This window comes from Oryctolagus cuniculus, chromosome 1, assembly GCF_964237555.1.
Source record: "Oryctolagus cuniculus chromosome 1, mOryCun1.1, whole genome shotgun sequence".
NCBI lineage: Eukaryota > Metazoa > Chordata > Mammalia > Lagomorpha > Leporidae > Oryctolagus > Oryctolagus cuniculus.
The window spans coordinates 56124872-56138079 of NC_091432.1; the positions used below are offsets into that span (position 1 = coordinate 56124872).

Below are 13208 nucleotides of genomic sequence, written 5' to 3' on the forward strand. Positions count from 1 at the left end.
AAGGCACCCTTTGTGATACCCACATCCTCTATCAGAGTGCCTAGGTTCAAGTCTTGACTCCACTTAACAATTCCATCCTCCTGCTAATGTGCACCCTGAGAAACAGCAGGTGATGGCTCAAGTATTTGGGTCCCGCCACCCATGAGGGAGACCTGGATTGAGGGCCTGGCTTGTGACTCAGCCCTGGCTGTTGCAGCCATTGAGGAGTAAACTGCTGGTTAGAGTGACTTTGTCTTGCTGCCTCTGTTCTCAAAAAACTCTCAAAGAAAAAGAAAGATGTGCAAAATTTTTTAAAGGCAGTGCTTTAAAAAATGTTGTTTGGTGAATTTATGAACTACCTTATTTTATCCTTTTCCATAAATAGTCAAAATCTAGTGTCATGGGTCATATTTCTCTCATAACTCAGTTTTCCTAGCTCATTAACATGTCATAATTACTTGTCTTAGTCTTATCCTCCCTTATGAATAATCACTTGCTTTCTCAATACTTTTTATTTCAAAAAGATAGTTTGAAACTTGAATTTCTAGTATTACTATGAGTGGGATACTGTGCCCTACACAGAAGAGGGGAATCTAGAAAATTTGGTGTTTATGTCTGTGATTAGTGTTTTTTAATAGTTTGAATATCAGCTGTGTAACTTAGGGATTTCAAACTAACTTAATCTCCTAACTATTGCACTCTGGAGCACTTTTCTTCAGAAGCTACTTACCACATATACTGTATTCCCCAGTCCTAAGGATCTCTGAGGAAGACTATTCCAATTTAATTTCTTGGAACAAATAATACAAGAGTCTGTAAATAAAGTTCCTATTATGCTTATCGACATACATTATGGTAGAATACAATTTTTCATCAAATATTTACAAAGCCATTACCATGTGCCAGATCCTAATAAGTTTGTCACTGGGAATATAAAGATGAATAAATCGGCCGGCGCCACAGCTCACTAGGCTAATCCTCCGCCTGCAGCGCCAGCACACTGGGTTCTAGTCCTGGTCGGCGCGCCGGATTCTGTCCTAGTTGCCCCTCTTCCAGGCCAGCTCTCTGCTGTGGCCCGGGAGTGCAGTGGAAGATGGCCCAGGTCCTTGGACCCTGCACCCGCATGGGAGACCAGGAGAAGCATCTGGCTCCTGCCTTCGGATCAGCGCGGTGCGCCAGCTGCGGTGGCCATTGGGGGGTGAACCAACGGAAAAGGAAGACCTTTCTCTCTGTCTCTCTCTCTCACTGTCCACTCTGCCTGTCAAAAAAAAAAGAAAAAAAAGATGAATAAATCACAGCCTTCATCCTGGATATACTTTCAGCTTAGTGGAGAAATAGCTAATATTTTTAAATATAGTACAATATAATTAATATAAAAATCAAAATTCAAGAGCAAGTTGTTACTAACTAGAAAAGAGGAAGAAGGATAAGAGGAGCATTCCAGAAGAAAAGCATGTGCAGCAGTATAAGGGGTCATGAAAGGCCTTCACGGAATAGTGAGATATTTGATGAAACTAATGCTTAGAGTGGTGGGAATTATTCAGAGTGTTATTGAGAAACTAACTGCTTCTCATTTCAAACTGAAAATTAAGTATTTATGCTATTTCTGTAGAAAATCATTTTGAAAATACAAAAGCTGACTTTGAGTCCCTGGTTGACTTATATACTAAACTTATCAGATTAACACATAATAAAGTATGTAGTTGCTACATGATATATTTTTGAAGACAGTTCAGAAGAATATGATTCAAAACTATCTACCCATTGTCCTTTTATGGCACTTAAATGCTATTATTAAATACTTACCTTTGTGTAGCGTTATCCTTTTTTGAATATAAATGCTCTGAGGAAAGATAACCATAATTTTATTAAGTGATGCTCTTCAGAGGTGGGCATTATGGCACAGCTGGTGAAGCCACTGATAGGATGCCATGTTGGAGTGCCGCTATGAGTCCCAGCTTCTCTGCTCCACATCCATCTTCCTGCAGATATGCCTAGGAAGGCAGCAGATGATGACCCAAGTGCTCGGGCCACTGCCACCAAGTGGGCAGACCTGGATAGAGCTCCTGGCTCCTGGTTCCTGGCTTTGGCCTGGCCTGGCTTCGGCTGTTGTGGTCATTTGGGAAATGAACCAGCAAATTGAAGATCAGTCTGTGCCTGTCTGTCTCTTTCTCTGTCTCTCTGCCTCCCCTCAGCCCCAACTCTGTGTTGCTTTACCTTCCAAATAAATACATGTTTGAAAGAGAGACAAAATAAATAAATTGTATAGAACTTTCTGAAACATATCCTGGCTTGAAAGCAGAGCCTTCCATTCCTTGGTTTACTCATTTGAAAGCTGAGACACAGTATTTTGTTTTTTTCAGTATTTCATCATTATTGAAAGAAGGAAGGGATTCTAGGAAAATGCCCACCACCCTCATCCCAAAACAGGAAACAAACAGGCTTAATGCAGTGGATTTTGGAACTCCAACCTCTCAAGAAGCTTGAGATCAGGAAGTTTTTCAGAATACTTTGCAGTTTTAAATAATCAACAGGATGTGTATGTGCCGTTGTAGTGAAATCAGGAGATTATCAGGGAGAGTGTTTCAGACTGTCTCCTCTGCTCTCACTGTGTGACTTCAGATGGACGTCGGGCTGCAGAAGACTAGGAAACAATGCAGTCAGAATACTTATCATGACTTAAGAAAGTAAAAGAAATTGACTTTCTAAATGTAGCTATGGATATAGCAACAAATATTGTTACTTAGAAATAAAAATCATTTATGCAATTTCTTAAAATATTTGAAGTCATTATGTAAAGCTTGGGGAAGTATATGACATTTAAGAATCGGGCATGAGTATGTTGTTCTGTGTTACACTATTAAGTTTCTGGATAATAAGAAGCTTACTCCAAGCACTAAAATGTTGTCTCTAACTCATATTTAAATTGTGAGACTTAGATCTTGTCTTAGTAAATACTGCACAATATTTTTTCTCCTTGATAAAGTAGGCTGTTTGTTTTTAACCAGGCTAAATAGTGGATAGTTCCTTAGAAATGCTTGCCTTTCTTTTTCACAATTTACCTGACACTGATTCATGGTAAATAGAAATTTTATTTTCTGACAAGCTGCTTGTGAATGAGTTACCATTTTGGGGTCAGAAGGTAAGACAGAGACTTCTGATAGGAGGAGAGAGGGGTAATTCTTCCCAAAAAATGTCTGGACTTTCTCTTATTGCATGAATTGGCCTTAGCAGAGTTACCCATAATGTGTTAATGACTATTGCTACCACAGTCTTATTTCTTTATACATGTCCTTCTGTCAACTTTGAGTGTGTTCACCTTCTCATCTCCCTAACTAATGCTTATCCTTTAAAATTCAACTCAAAAGTTGGTTTCTTTAGGTAGCTCCAACCCCAGATAGTCCCAGTGTAATCACAAGTGTCCTTAACAGATGGAACAGGGAAGCAAGAGTCGATGTTGGAGTGACACATGTGAGAAAACTGCCCAATGTCAGCTTTTTTTTTTTTTTTAAGATTTACTTATTTACTTGAAAGGCAGTTAGAGACAGAGAGAGAGAGAAAGGGAGGGAGGGAAGGAGGGAGGGAGGTCTGTCTTCCACCTGCTGGTTTACTCCCCAAATGGCCGCAATGGCCACAGCTAGGCAGATCCAAAGCCAGGAGCTTGGAGCTTCTTCCAGGTCTCCCACACGGGTGCAGGAGCCTAAGCATATGGGCCATCTTCCACTTCTTTCCCAGGCCATAGCAGAGAGCTAGATCGGAAAAGGAGCAGCTGGGACTCGAACTGGTGCCCATATGGTATGCCGGCACTTTGCAGGTGGCAGGCTTTATCCACTATCCCACAGCACTGGTCCCCCAATGTCAGCTTTAAAGATGGAAGATAGGCACAAGCCAAGGAATGTGAGAGTTACTAAAAGTTGGAAACCCACATAGATTGGTTAGATTCTGGCCGCTAGAAATGTAGGATAATAAATTTGTATTATTTTAAGCCACCAAATTTGTGGTAGTTTGAAACAGCAACCATCAGAAAGTAATGTATCTACAGAATGTTTTAAAATAAGCTTTTGATTTTAAATAATTCAACTCACAAGAAATTCCTAAATTAATAGAGTCTCTTGTGTGTAGATAACCCACCTTCCCAAATAGTAATATAATCATAGCACATTATAAAATCCAAGAATACACCTCAGTACTATACTACTGAGTATACCCTCTATAATTTTGACTTCTGGAAGCATGTTTATGTCTTATTTGAGAAAACAATGAGATTAATCAGGATAGGAAAAAAAATCTTAAAACTAAAATTATATAGAAACAAATTCCAAGGGCTAACATTGTGGCATAGTGGTTTAAGCCACAGTCTGTAGTGCTAGCATTTCATATAGGAGTGCTGGTTTAAGTCCTGGCTGATCCACTTCTGACCCAACTCCCTGCTTGGGTGCCTGGGAAGGCAGCAGATGATGATCCAGGTGCTTGAGTCCATGAGGGAGACTCACATGGAGTTCCTAGCTTCTGGCTTTGGTCTACTCAAGACTCAGCCATTGTGCAAGTGAACAAATACATGAAAGATTTCCCTCTCCCCCTCCCCATCCTCCTCTGTCACTCTGCCTTTCAAACAAATAAATACATCTTTCAAAAAGAAAATAAGAAGCTCCACTATCTTTCAAGTGCATAACATAACCACACTAAAGATGGGAGGGGAGAAGCTATTCAAAATAGGAAATACAATATTTGTCTACCTAACCTCAGTTTTTAACAATTTTGAGGAGAGAATTTCTAGTAAACTCCTTTTTGTTCACTTGGTGCTTTGAGTTAGTGACTGAAACAGTTCTGAAACTATTTTACAAGTAATATTAGATTTAGCAAGTAAATAAATTTCAGTACCTAGAATCTTGGTCTTTAATACTATTCATCACTAGAAAGTACCAACTCTCTGGAGAAACGAATGATTTAGGTAGGAGCAAAATATATACAATATAAGCCTGGATGATTTTGTTAAACTAGAAAGTGGTAAAGAACTATAGGACCTACATTAAAGGAGTTCCCTCTGTTTACATCCAGGACATATTTAGCACCAAACACAATTGAATGCAGTCATGACTTAAAGACTCTTAGGAGGGAAAGAAAGAACCTATGAGTTCATATAAATGAAGGAATGGATGAATGTAAGTAACAGGGATGAAATGGGAGAACTGCTTACTACAGAATGCCAGGTGCAGACTGGTGAATATGGAGGGAGTGCTGGATTTGGAAAGTCATTTTATTATCATCACAGTAAAGACTTAGGCAAGAATTATCAATAAATGCCAAGTCTAGGTAGACATAACAAGATTGTTTACCAAGTCTTTTTTCTTTAATATTTATTTTTATTTGAAAGGCAGAGTTACTGAGATGGAGAGAGCAAGATCTTTCATCTGCTGATTGACTCCTAAATGGTTGCAACAGCTGGGCTGGGCCAGGTGAAAGCCAGCCTGGAACCAGGTTCCCCATATGGGTGCAGTAGCCCAAGGACTTAGGCCATCTTCCTCTGTTTTCCCAGGCACGTCAGCAGGAAGCTGGACTAGAAGTGGAGCAGCCAAGACTTGAACCATGTCCATAAGGGATGCCAGCATTTTTAAAAATATATATTTATTTATTTGAAGGCAGAGATACAGAGAAAAGGGGGTGAGGAGGGGGAGAAAGAATACTTCTATCCACTGGTTCACTCTGCAAATGGCCACAACAGCTGAGGCTAGGCTAGATCAAAGAAAGCACCCAGGAGCTTCTTCTGGGTCTCCCACATTGGTGACAGGAGCCCAAGGACTTGGGCCATCTTGTACTGCACTCCGAGGCACATTCACAGGGAGTTGGATCAGAAGTGGAGCAGCCAGGACACAACTCTGTGCTCATATGGGATGCCGGCACTGCAGGCAGCAGCTTCCCTTTATGCCACAGCACTGGCCCTGGGATGCCAGCATTGCAGGCCGTGGCTTAACCAACTGCGCCACAATGCCTGCCCCTTAAAATGTCTTGCTACACACTGTTTTTGAGTTACAAGGAAAGACATCAGTTATATTTTTGTAGAAATTGGACAGCATTGGCTAAATTTGGGAAAGCAAAATTAACATGTCAAAGGAAGTACTTCTGGTTATGGCAATATAAAGAATTTAACAAGCTGCTTCTCCCCCCCCCCCAAAAAAAAAGTATAAAATTGGACAAAATTGTTGAGACATTCAAGGAAACAGTAAAATGTAACCCATACTCTGGGTTGATTGATTCTGATTGGCCCAATACTGTTTTTAACAGATAAAGACATTAAATCAACCACTATAAATATGCTAAAAGGAGCTCATGGAAACCAAATTGAAAGAATGGAAGTAAAATCTAATAACAGACTCAACACCTAAGCGATCTTAATAATGAAATAAAAACTGTAGGAGAAAACACTAAATAGAAATTATAAAATTGGTGGACAGTGTTGTGGTGTGGTTGGTGAAGCTATAGCCTGTGATGCCAGCATCCTGTGTGGGCATTGGTTCATGTTCCAGCTTTACCACTCCCAATCCAGCTCCCTGCTAATGTGCCTGGGAAAGCAGCAGAAGATGGCTCAAGTACTTAAACCCCTGCCACACATATGGGAGACTCAGATGGAGTTCCAGGTTCCTTTTTTTGGCTTGGCCTACCCCTGGATGTCACAGCCATTTGGGGGTGAACCAGCAAATAAAAGATCTCTTTCTCTTTTTATCTCCTTTTATCTCTGTAATTCTGCTTTTCAAGTAAATAACTAAATATTTAAATGGAAAAAGTATAGAATTGAATAGTACAAAAACAAAATGTTTACTACTTAGGCTTAACAACACATTTGAGACAGCAGAAGTAACAATCAGTAAAATAAGTGAACAGTCAGTAGAAATGATCCAGTGTGAAGAAGAGAGAGAAAGAGATAGTGATAATATCAACAGATACTCAAGGAACTTGAAACAATAATAGCATGGTTGTATTGGGTATCTCCAGTAGATAATGGTGGGGATGGTTAGAAGAAAATATTTAAAGAAATAATGCTGAAAAACTTCAAAGTTGATGAAAATCAATCTGTAGATCTTAGAGCTTGGTGAAGACTGAGTAAACAGTAAACAATTTCTCCGATAGATAAAACATGATTGATATTTCTAAAAGGATCAAAATTCTTAACAGCAAAAGAAAAGTGAAGTGATTTATCAGTTGAACCAGTTGAACAATAATTTGACTATGATCTCCGGGGGCCAGCACTGCGGCTCAATAGGCTAATTCTCCACCTGCAGCACCGGCACACCAGGTTCTAGTCCCGGTCGGGGCGCCGGATTCTGTCCCAGTTGCCCCTCTTCCAGGCCAGCTCTCTGCTGTGGCCAGGGAGTGCAGTGGAGGATGGCCCAAGTGCTTGGGCCCTGCACCCGCATGGAGACCAGGAGAAGCATCTGGCTCCTGCCTTCGGATCAGCGCGATGTGCCAGCCACATCGGCCATTGGGGGGTGAACTAATGGAAGGAAGACCTTTCTCTCTGTCTCTCTCTCTCTCACTGTCCACTCTGCCTGTCAAAAAAATAAAATAAAAAAGTGAATGCTGGACAGGGGGTTAAGCTGCCACTTGGGATGCCCACATCCCTTTTCAGAGTGCCTGATTGGAATCCCAGCTGCTCCACTTCCCATCCAGCTTACTGATAATGTACATCCCAAGAGGTAGCAGATGATGACGTAAGTGTGTAAGTCCTCCCACCCACACTGGAGACCAGATAGTATTCCAGGCTCCAGGTTTTGACCTGGTGCAGCCTAGTGAATCAGCAGATGAAAGATTCCTTCTCTCCTCTGTGTCACTTTGCTTTTCAAATAGATAAACATTTAAAAGCTTACTTCATAATGGTGTAGACAGACATAGCTGCACATACACCCAACCCATTCCCACACATGGCTGGAAATATCCAATATGTCTGTAGGGTTGGCACACCCACTCCTCATCGTGTACCTGAGTCCTATGTGTACTAGATACCTCGGTACTTCTGAGATGCCCAAAGAAAGAGGCATGGAAGTGAGCAGTACTCAAGCTCCATCCAAACTGACTCCTTTGAATAATCAGTTAGGTCCTGCCCCAAGCACCACCGCCTACCCTATAAAAGGAAGACCCCAACTTTCACAGGGGCAGCAGCTCTTCCTTTGAGAAGGAAGGTTGCCTGTGCTTATGTCTGAGTATGTGCTATCTGTTTCAACTCCTACCCACCTTATATATATCTCCTTTTGTATATTCTAATGTGGAGCCAAGAACTTGGATCAAGCCTTGCTTTTGTTGAATTCCTCACAACAATAACAATATGAAAAGAATCATTTTGGGGAGCTCTATAATTTGGTATGTGAAGTGTGCTTTGGCATCTCCTTTTGCATACCTGGCAATGAATCTCCTTTGTGTTTTCATTTTACCATTTCCCTATCAGACTCTAGAAAACATTCACCATACTCCACATACCGTGAGGTACTATACAAGGAAATTCAATATGGTATTGTCTGCATCTCAGAACTGGCAGCATTGTAAATGTTTCTCAGTAGGTACAGAATAAATTCAAAGCTGATTTATATAATAGTGGGTATTTGGTTTAAAAAAGTAATAGATTTTGATGATATAGTCAATAGAAAACTTAAGTTGCAGGGAAAGGTATATAGATTTAAAAAAGAGTCCCATATGTCTGCCAGTTCAAGTTCCAGCTACTCCACTTATGATCCAGCTTCCTACTAATGGCCTGGGAAAGCAGCAGAAGATGGTCTGAGTCCTTGGGCCCCTGTGCCTGTGTGGGAGATCTGGAAGAAGCTCTTTTTGTTTGTTTGTTTGACAGGCAGAGTGGACAGTGAGAGAGAGAGACAGAGAGAAAGGTCTTCCTTTGCTGTTGGTTCACCCTCCAATGGCCGCCACGGCTGGCGCGCTGCGGCCTACGCACCGCGCTGATCCAATGGCAGGAGCCAGGTACTTCTCCTGGTCTCCCATGGGGTGCAGGGCCCAAGTACCTGGGCCATCCTCCACTGCACTCCCTGGCCACAGCAGAGAGCTGGCCTGGAAGAGGGGCAACCGGGACAGAATCCGACACCCCGACCAGGACTAGAACCCAGTGTGCCAGCGCTGCAAGGTGGAGCATTAGCCTAGTGAGCCGCGGCGCTGGCTGGAAGAAGCTCTTGACTTCTAGCTTTGGTCTGGCCCAGCCCCAGCAGTTGCAGCCATTTGGGGAGTGAACCAGTTGTTGGAAGATCTCTCTCTCTCTACTGCTCCCTCATTCTGTAACTCTGCCTTTTAAATAAATTATTAAAAATACAGTTATAAAATCATCAGAGGAATTAACTGACAAACTTAAAAAATAATATTTAACACTGAAGAAGTCAAGGGGGAACAGTGGAACAAAATAAAAGACTTAAGAAATGCTAAATGGGGCCTGCGCTGTGGCACAGTGGGTTAAAGCCCTGGCTTGAGGTGCTGGCATCCCATATGGGCACCAGGATTCCATATGGACACCGGTTCTAGTCCTGGCTGCTGCTCTTCTGATCCAGCTCTCTGCTATGGCCTGGGAAAGCAGTGGAAAATGGCCCAAATGCTTGGGCCCCTGTACCCAAGTGGGAGACCCCAAAGAAGCTCCTGACTCCCAGCTTTGGATCGGCGCAGCTGCGGCTGTTGTGGCCATCTGGGGAGTGAACCAGCAGATGGAAGACTGCTCTCGCTGTCTCTCTCTCTCTCTCTAACTCTTTCAAATAAAATAAATCTTAAAAAAATATGCTAAATAAAGAGCAAAATGGCTGACAAATCTTCCATATCAACAGTTAAACTAAGTGTAAATGCACCAATCTCTCAATTCCAAAGGCAGAGCTTGTCAAACTACATATTTTAAAAATATTTATTTATTTATTTGAAAGAATTATGCAGAGAGAGAGAGAGAGAGGTCTTCCATCTGCTGGTTCACTCCCCAATTGGCCACAACGACCAGAGCTGCACCGATCCAAAGCCAGGAGCTTCTTCCAGGTCTCCCATGTGTTTACAGGGATCCAAGGGCTTGGGCCATCCTGTACTGCTTTCCCAGGCCATACTAGAGAGTTGGATTGGAAGTGGAGCAGCCAGGACTCAAACCAGTGTGCCCGCACTGCAGGTGGTGGCTTTACCTGCTACGCCACAGCACTGGCCCCCAAACTACATTTTAAAAAGGACGTTCAAACTGTTTGCTATGAACAAGAGAAACATTTGACCAGCTGTCATCAAATATGGTCCAGTGGCCAAAGCAGACTCAAGTTGTTTTTGTATAACTTACGAGCTAAGGTTTGTTCTTGAAATTTTTTTAGATTTTTTAAAATTAATTAATTATTGAGCTACAGAAGACAGAGGGAGAGACAGAAAGGTTTTCTATCCACTGGTTCACTCCCCAGATGGCTCAATGACCAGAGTTGAATCGATCTGGAACTAGGAGCTTCCTCCAGGTCTTCCGAGTGGGTGCAGGGGCCCAAGCACTTGGGCCATTTTCCACTGCTTTCCCAGGCCATTAGCAGAGAGCTGGATCAGAAGAGCAACAGCTGTGACACAAACCAGTGACCATATGGGTTGCTGGCGCTGCAGGTAGAGGCTTAGCTACAGTGCCAACCCCTGTTCTTTAGTTTTTTTTTTTTTTAAACCTATTTTTGGCCGGCGCCGCGGCTCAGTAGGCTAATCCTCCGTCTTGCGGTGCCGGCACACTGGGTTCTAGTCCCGGTCGGGGCACCGGATTCTGTCCCATTGGAGGGTGAACCAACGGCAAAGGAAGACCTTTCTCTCTGTCTCTCTCTCTCACTGTCCACTCTGCCTGTCAAAAAAAAAAAAAAAAAACCTATTTTTATTTATTTTGTTTTGTTTGAAGGACAGAGATCTTCCATCCCCTGCTTCACTCTCCCAAGTATATCAGCCAAGAGAGGGCCAGGCTGGTAACAGGAATCCATAACTCAATCAGGTCTCCAACATGGGAATCAGGGACCCGGTGCTTGAGCCCTCACCTTCTGCTTCCCAGAATGCTAAGCATGAAGCTAGATCAGAAGCATAGAACCTGAGATTCAAATCAGGCACTGCTATATGGGACGCAGGTGTCCCAAATGGTGACGTAATCCCTGTGCCAAATACCTACCCATGTGCTTCATTTTTTAAAGTTTTTTTTTTTTTAAAGGATATACAAGCAGCAAACAATTTGAAAATAAAACTAGTGTAACCATTCCTTTACATTATGTCTAAAAGAGTAAAGTGCCCAGGAATAAATTTAATCAAGAGTGTGAAAGGCTTGTTCTTTGGAAATTACAAAACATTGGCTGAAGAAATAAAGGCTACTCATGTTCATGGATTGGAAGATTCAGTGTTGTTAGGATATTGGTATTATGCAAAGCAATTTAAAGATACAGTGCACTCTTATCAAAACTCTAATGACCTTTTTTGTAGAAAGGGAAAAGCTAGCCGGCGCCGCGGCTCACTAGGCTAATCCTCCGTCTTGCGGTGCCAGCACACTGGGTTCTAGTCCCAGTCAGGGTGCCGGATTCTGTCCCAGTTGCCCCTCTTCCAGGCCAGCTCTCTGCTGTGGCCAGGGAGTGCAGTGGAGGATGGCCCAAGTGCTTGGGCCCTGCACCCCATGGGAGACCAGGAGAAGCACCTGGCTCCTGCTATCGGATCAGCGTGGTCCGCCGGCAGCCATTGGAGGGTGAACCAGCGGCAAGAGAAGACCTTTCTCTCTGTCTCTCTCTCTCTCTCACTGTCCACTCTGCCTGTCAAAAAAAAAAAAAAAAAACAAAAAAACAAAAAAACAAAAACTGATCCTTAAATTTGTGTGGAATTTTGTGGTATATTTAATAACCAAAGCAATATTGAGGAAGAACAGAGTTTGAAGGTTCAGCTCACTCTTCCCAATTTCAAACGTACTACAAAGCTTCAGTAAGCAAATAGTATGACCTTGGCATAGTATAGACACATAGAGCAGTGGATACAATTGAGAGTCCAGAAATGAACTCATACATTTATGGTGAATTGATTTTTGACAAGAGTAGCAAAACTGTAAGATGAGTCTCTTCAGCAAATGGTTCTGACACCAGCATCCCAGTACAGTACAGAACAAGTACAGGTTTTCAAGTCCCCACTACTATGCTTCTGATCTGGCTCCCTGCTAATGCACCTGGGAAATTAGCAAATGATGGTTTGGTCACCCATGTTGGAGACTCAGTTGGAGTTCCTGGCTCCTGGCTTCAGCCTTGCCTAGCCATGGCTGTTGTAGGCATTTGGGGAATAAATGCGTGGATAGAAGATATTCTCATCCTTCCCCTCCCACTATGCCTACCAAGTAAATAGATATTTACAAAACATTAGAAAACAACAATGCATTATCATTTTGTATTCACCAGCATTGATACAATTTTTTTTTAAAAAAGGAAAAGGTGTGTTATTGCAGATGTAAAGAAATTAGAACATTCACATATTGCTGGTGGAAATGTAAAGTAGTTCAAGTGCTGTGTAAAACAGTTCCTTTAAAGATTAAACATGGCAGTCATATGTAACCTTACAGTTAAACTTTTAGGTATATTTATACAAAAGAATTAAAAATGGATACTAAGGCCAGCACCACAGCTCACTAGGCTAATCCTCCACCTGCAGCACCAGCACCCTGGATTCTAGTCCCGGTTGCTCCTCTTCCAGTCCAGCTCTCTGCTGTGGCCCAGGAGTGCAGTGGAGGATGGCTCAAGTGCTTGGGCCCTGTACCCGCATGGGAGACCAGGAGAAGCACCTGGCTCCTGGCTTCGTATTGGCACAGCACGCTGGCCATAGCAGCTATTTGGGGGGTGAACCAACAGAAAAGGAAGACCTTTCTCTCTGTTTCTCTCTCTCTCACACTGCCTAACTCTGCCTGTCAAAAAAAAAAAAAAAAAAAAAAAAAAAAAGGATACTGAAACAGGTACATGTGTATGCATGTTGAGAGAAGGACTATTCCAAGTAGCTAAAAGATAGCAAAAACCCAGATGTGCATCTAAAGGATGAATGGATGGGAAATCAAAATGAGGTATATGCATAAAATGGAATAATGCTGTTCAGGCATGAAAAGGAATGAAGTACTAAAATGTTACAGGTTAATGTTATAGGTTGTTAGACTTGATTTTAAAATATATCAAATATATATTTATTTTAAGTAGAGAAAGTCCTGAGTTACAAAGACAGGGGTAACATTATGATGCAGCTAGATAAGCAACCATTTGTGA

At 42.2% G+C, this 13208-nt stretch overlaps 1 protein-coding gene across 7 annotated transcripts in view; it reads left to right on the forward strand.

The window, feature by feature from the left end:
• SBF2 (SET binding factor 2) overlaps positions 1 to 13208 on the forward strand; it is a 523890-nt gene that overhangs the window by 252852 nt on the left and 257830 nt on the right. The gene's annotated exons all lie outside the window — the stretch shown is intronic.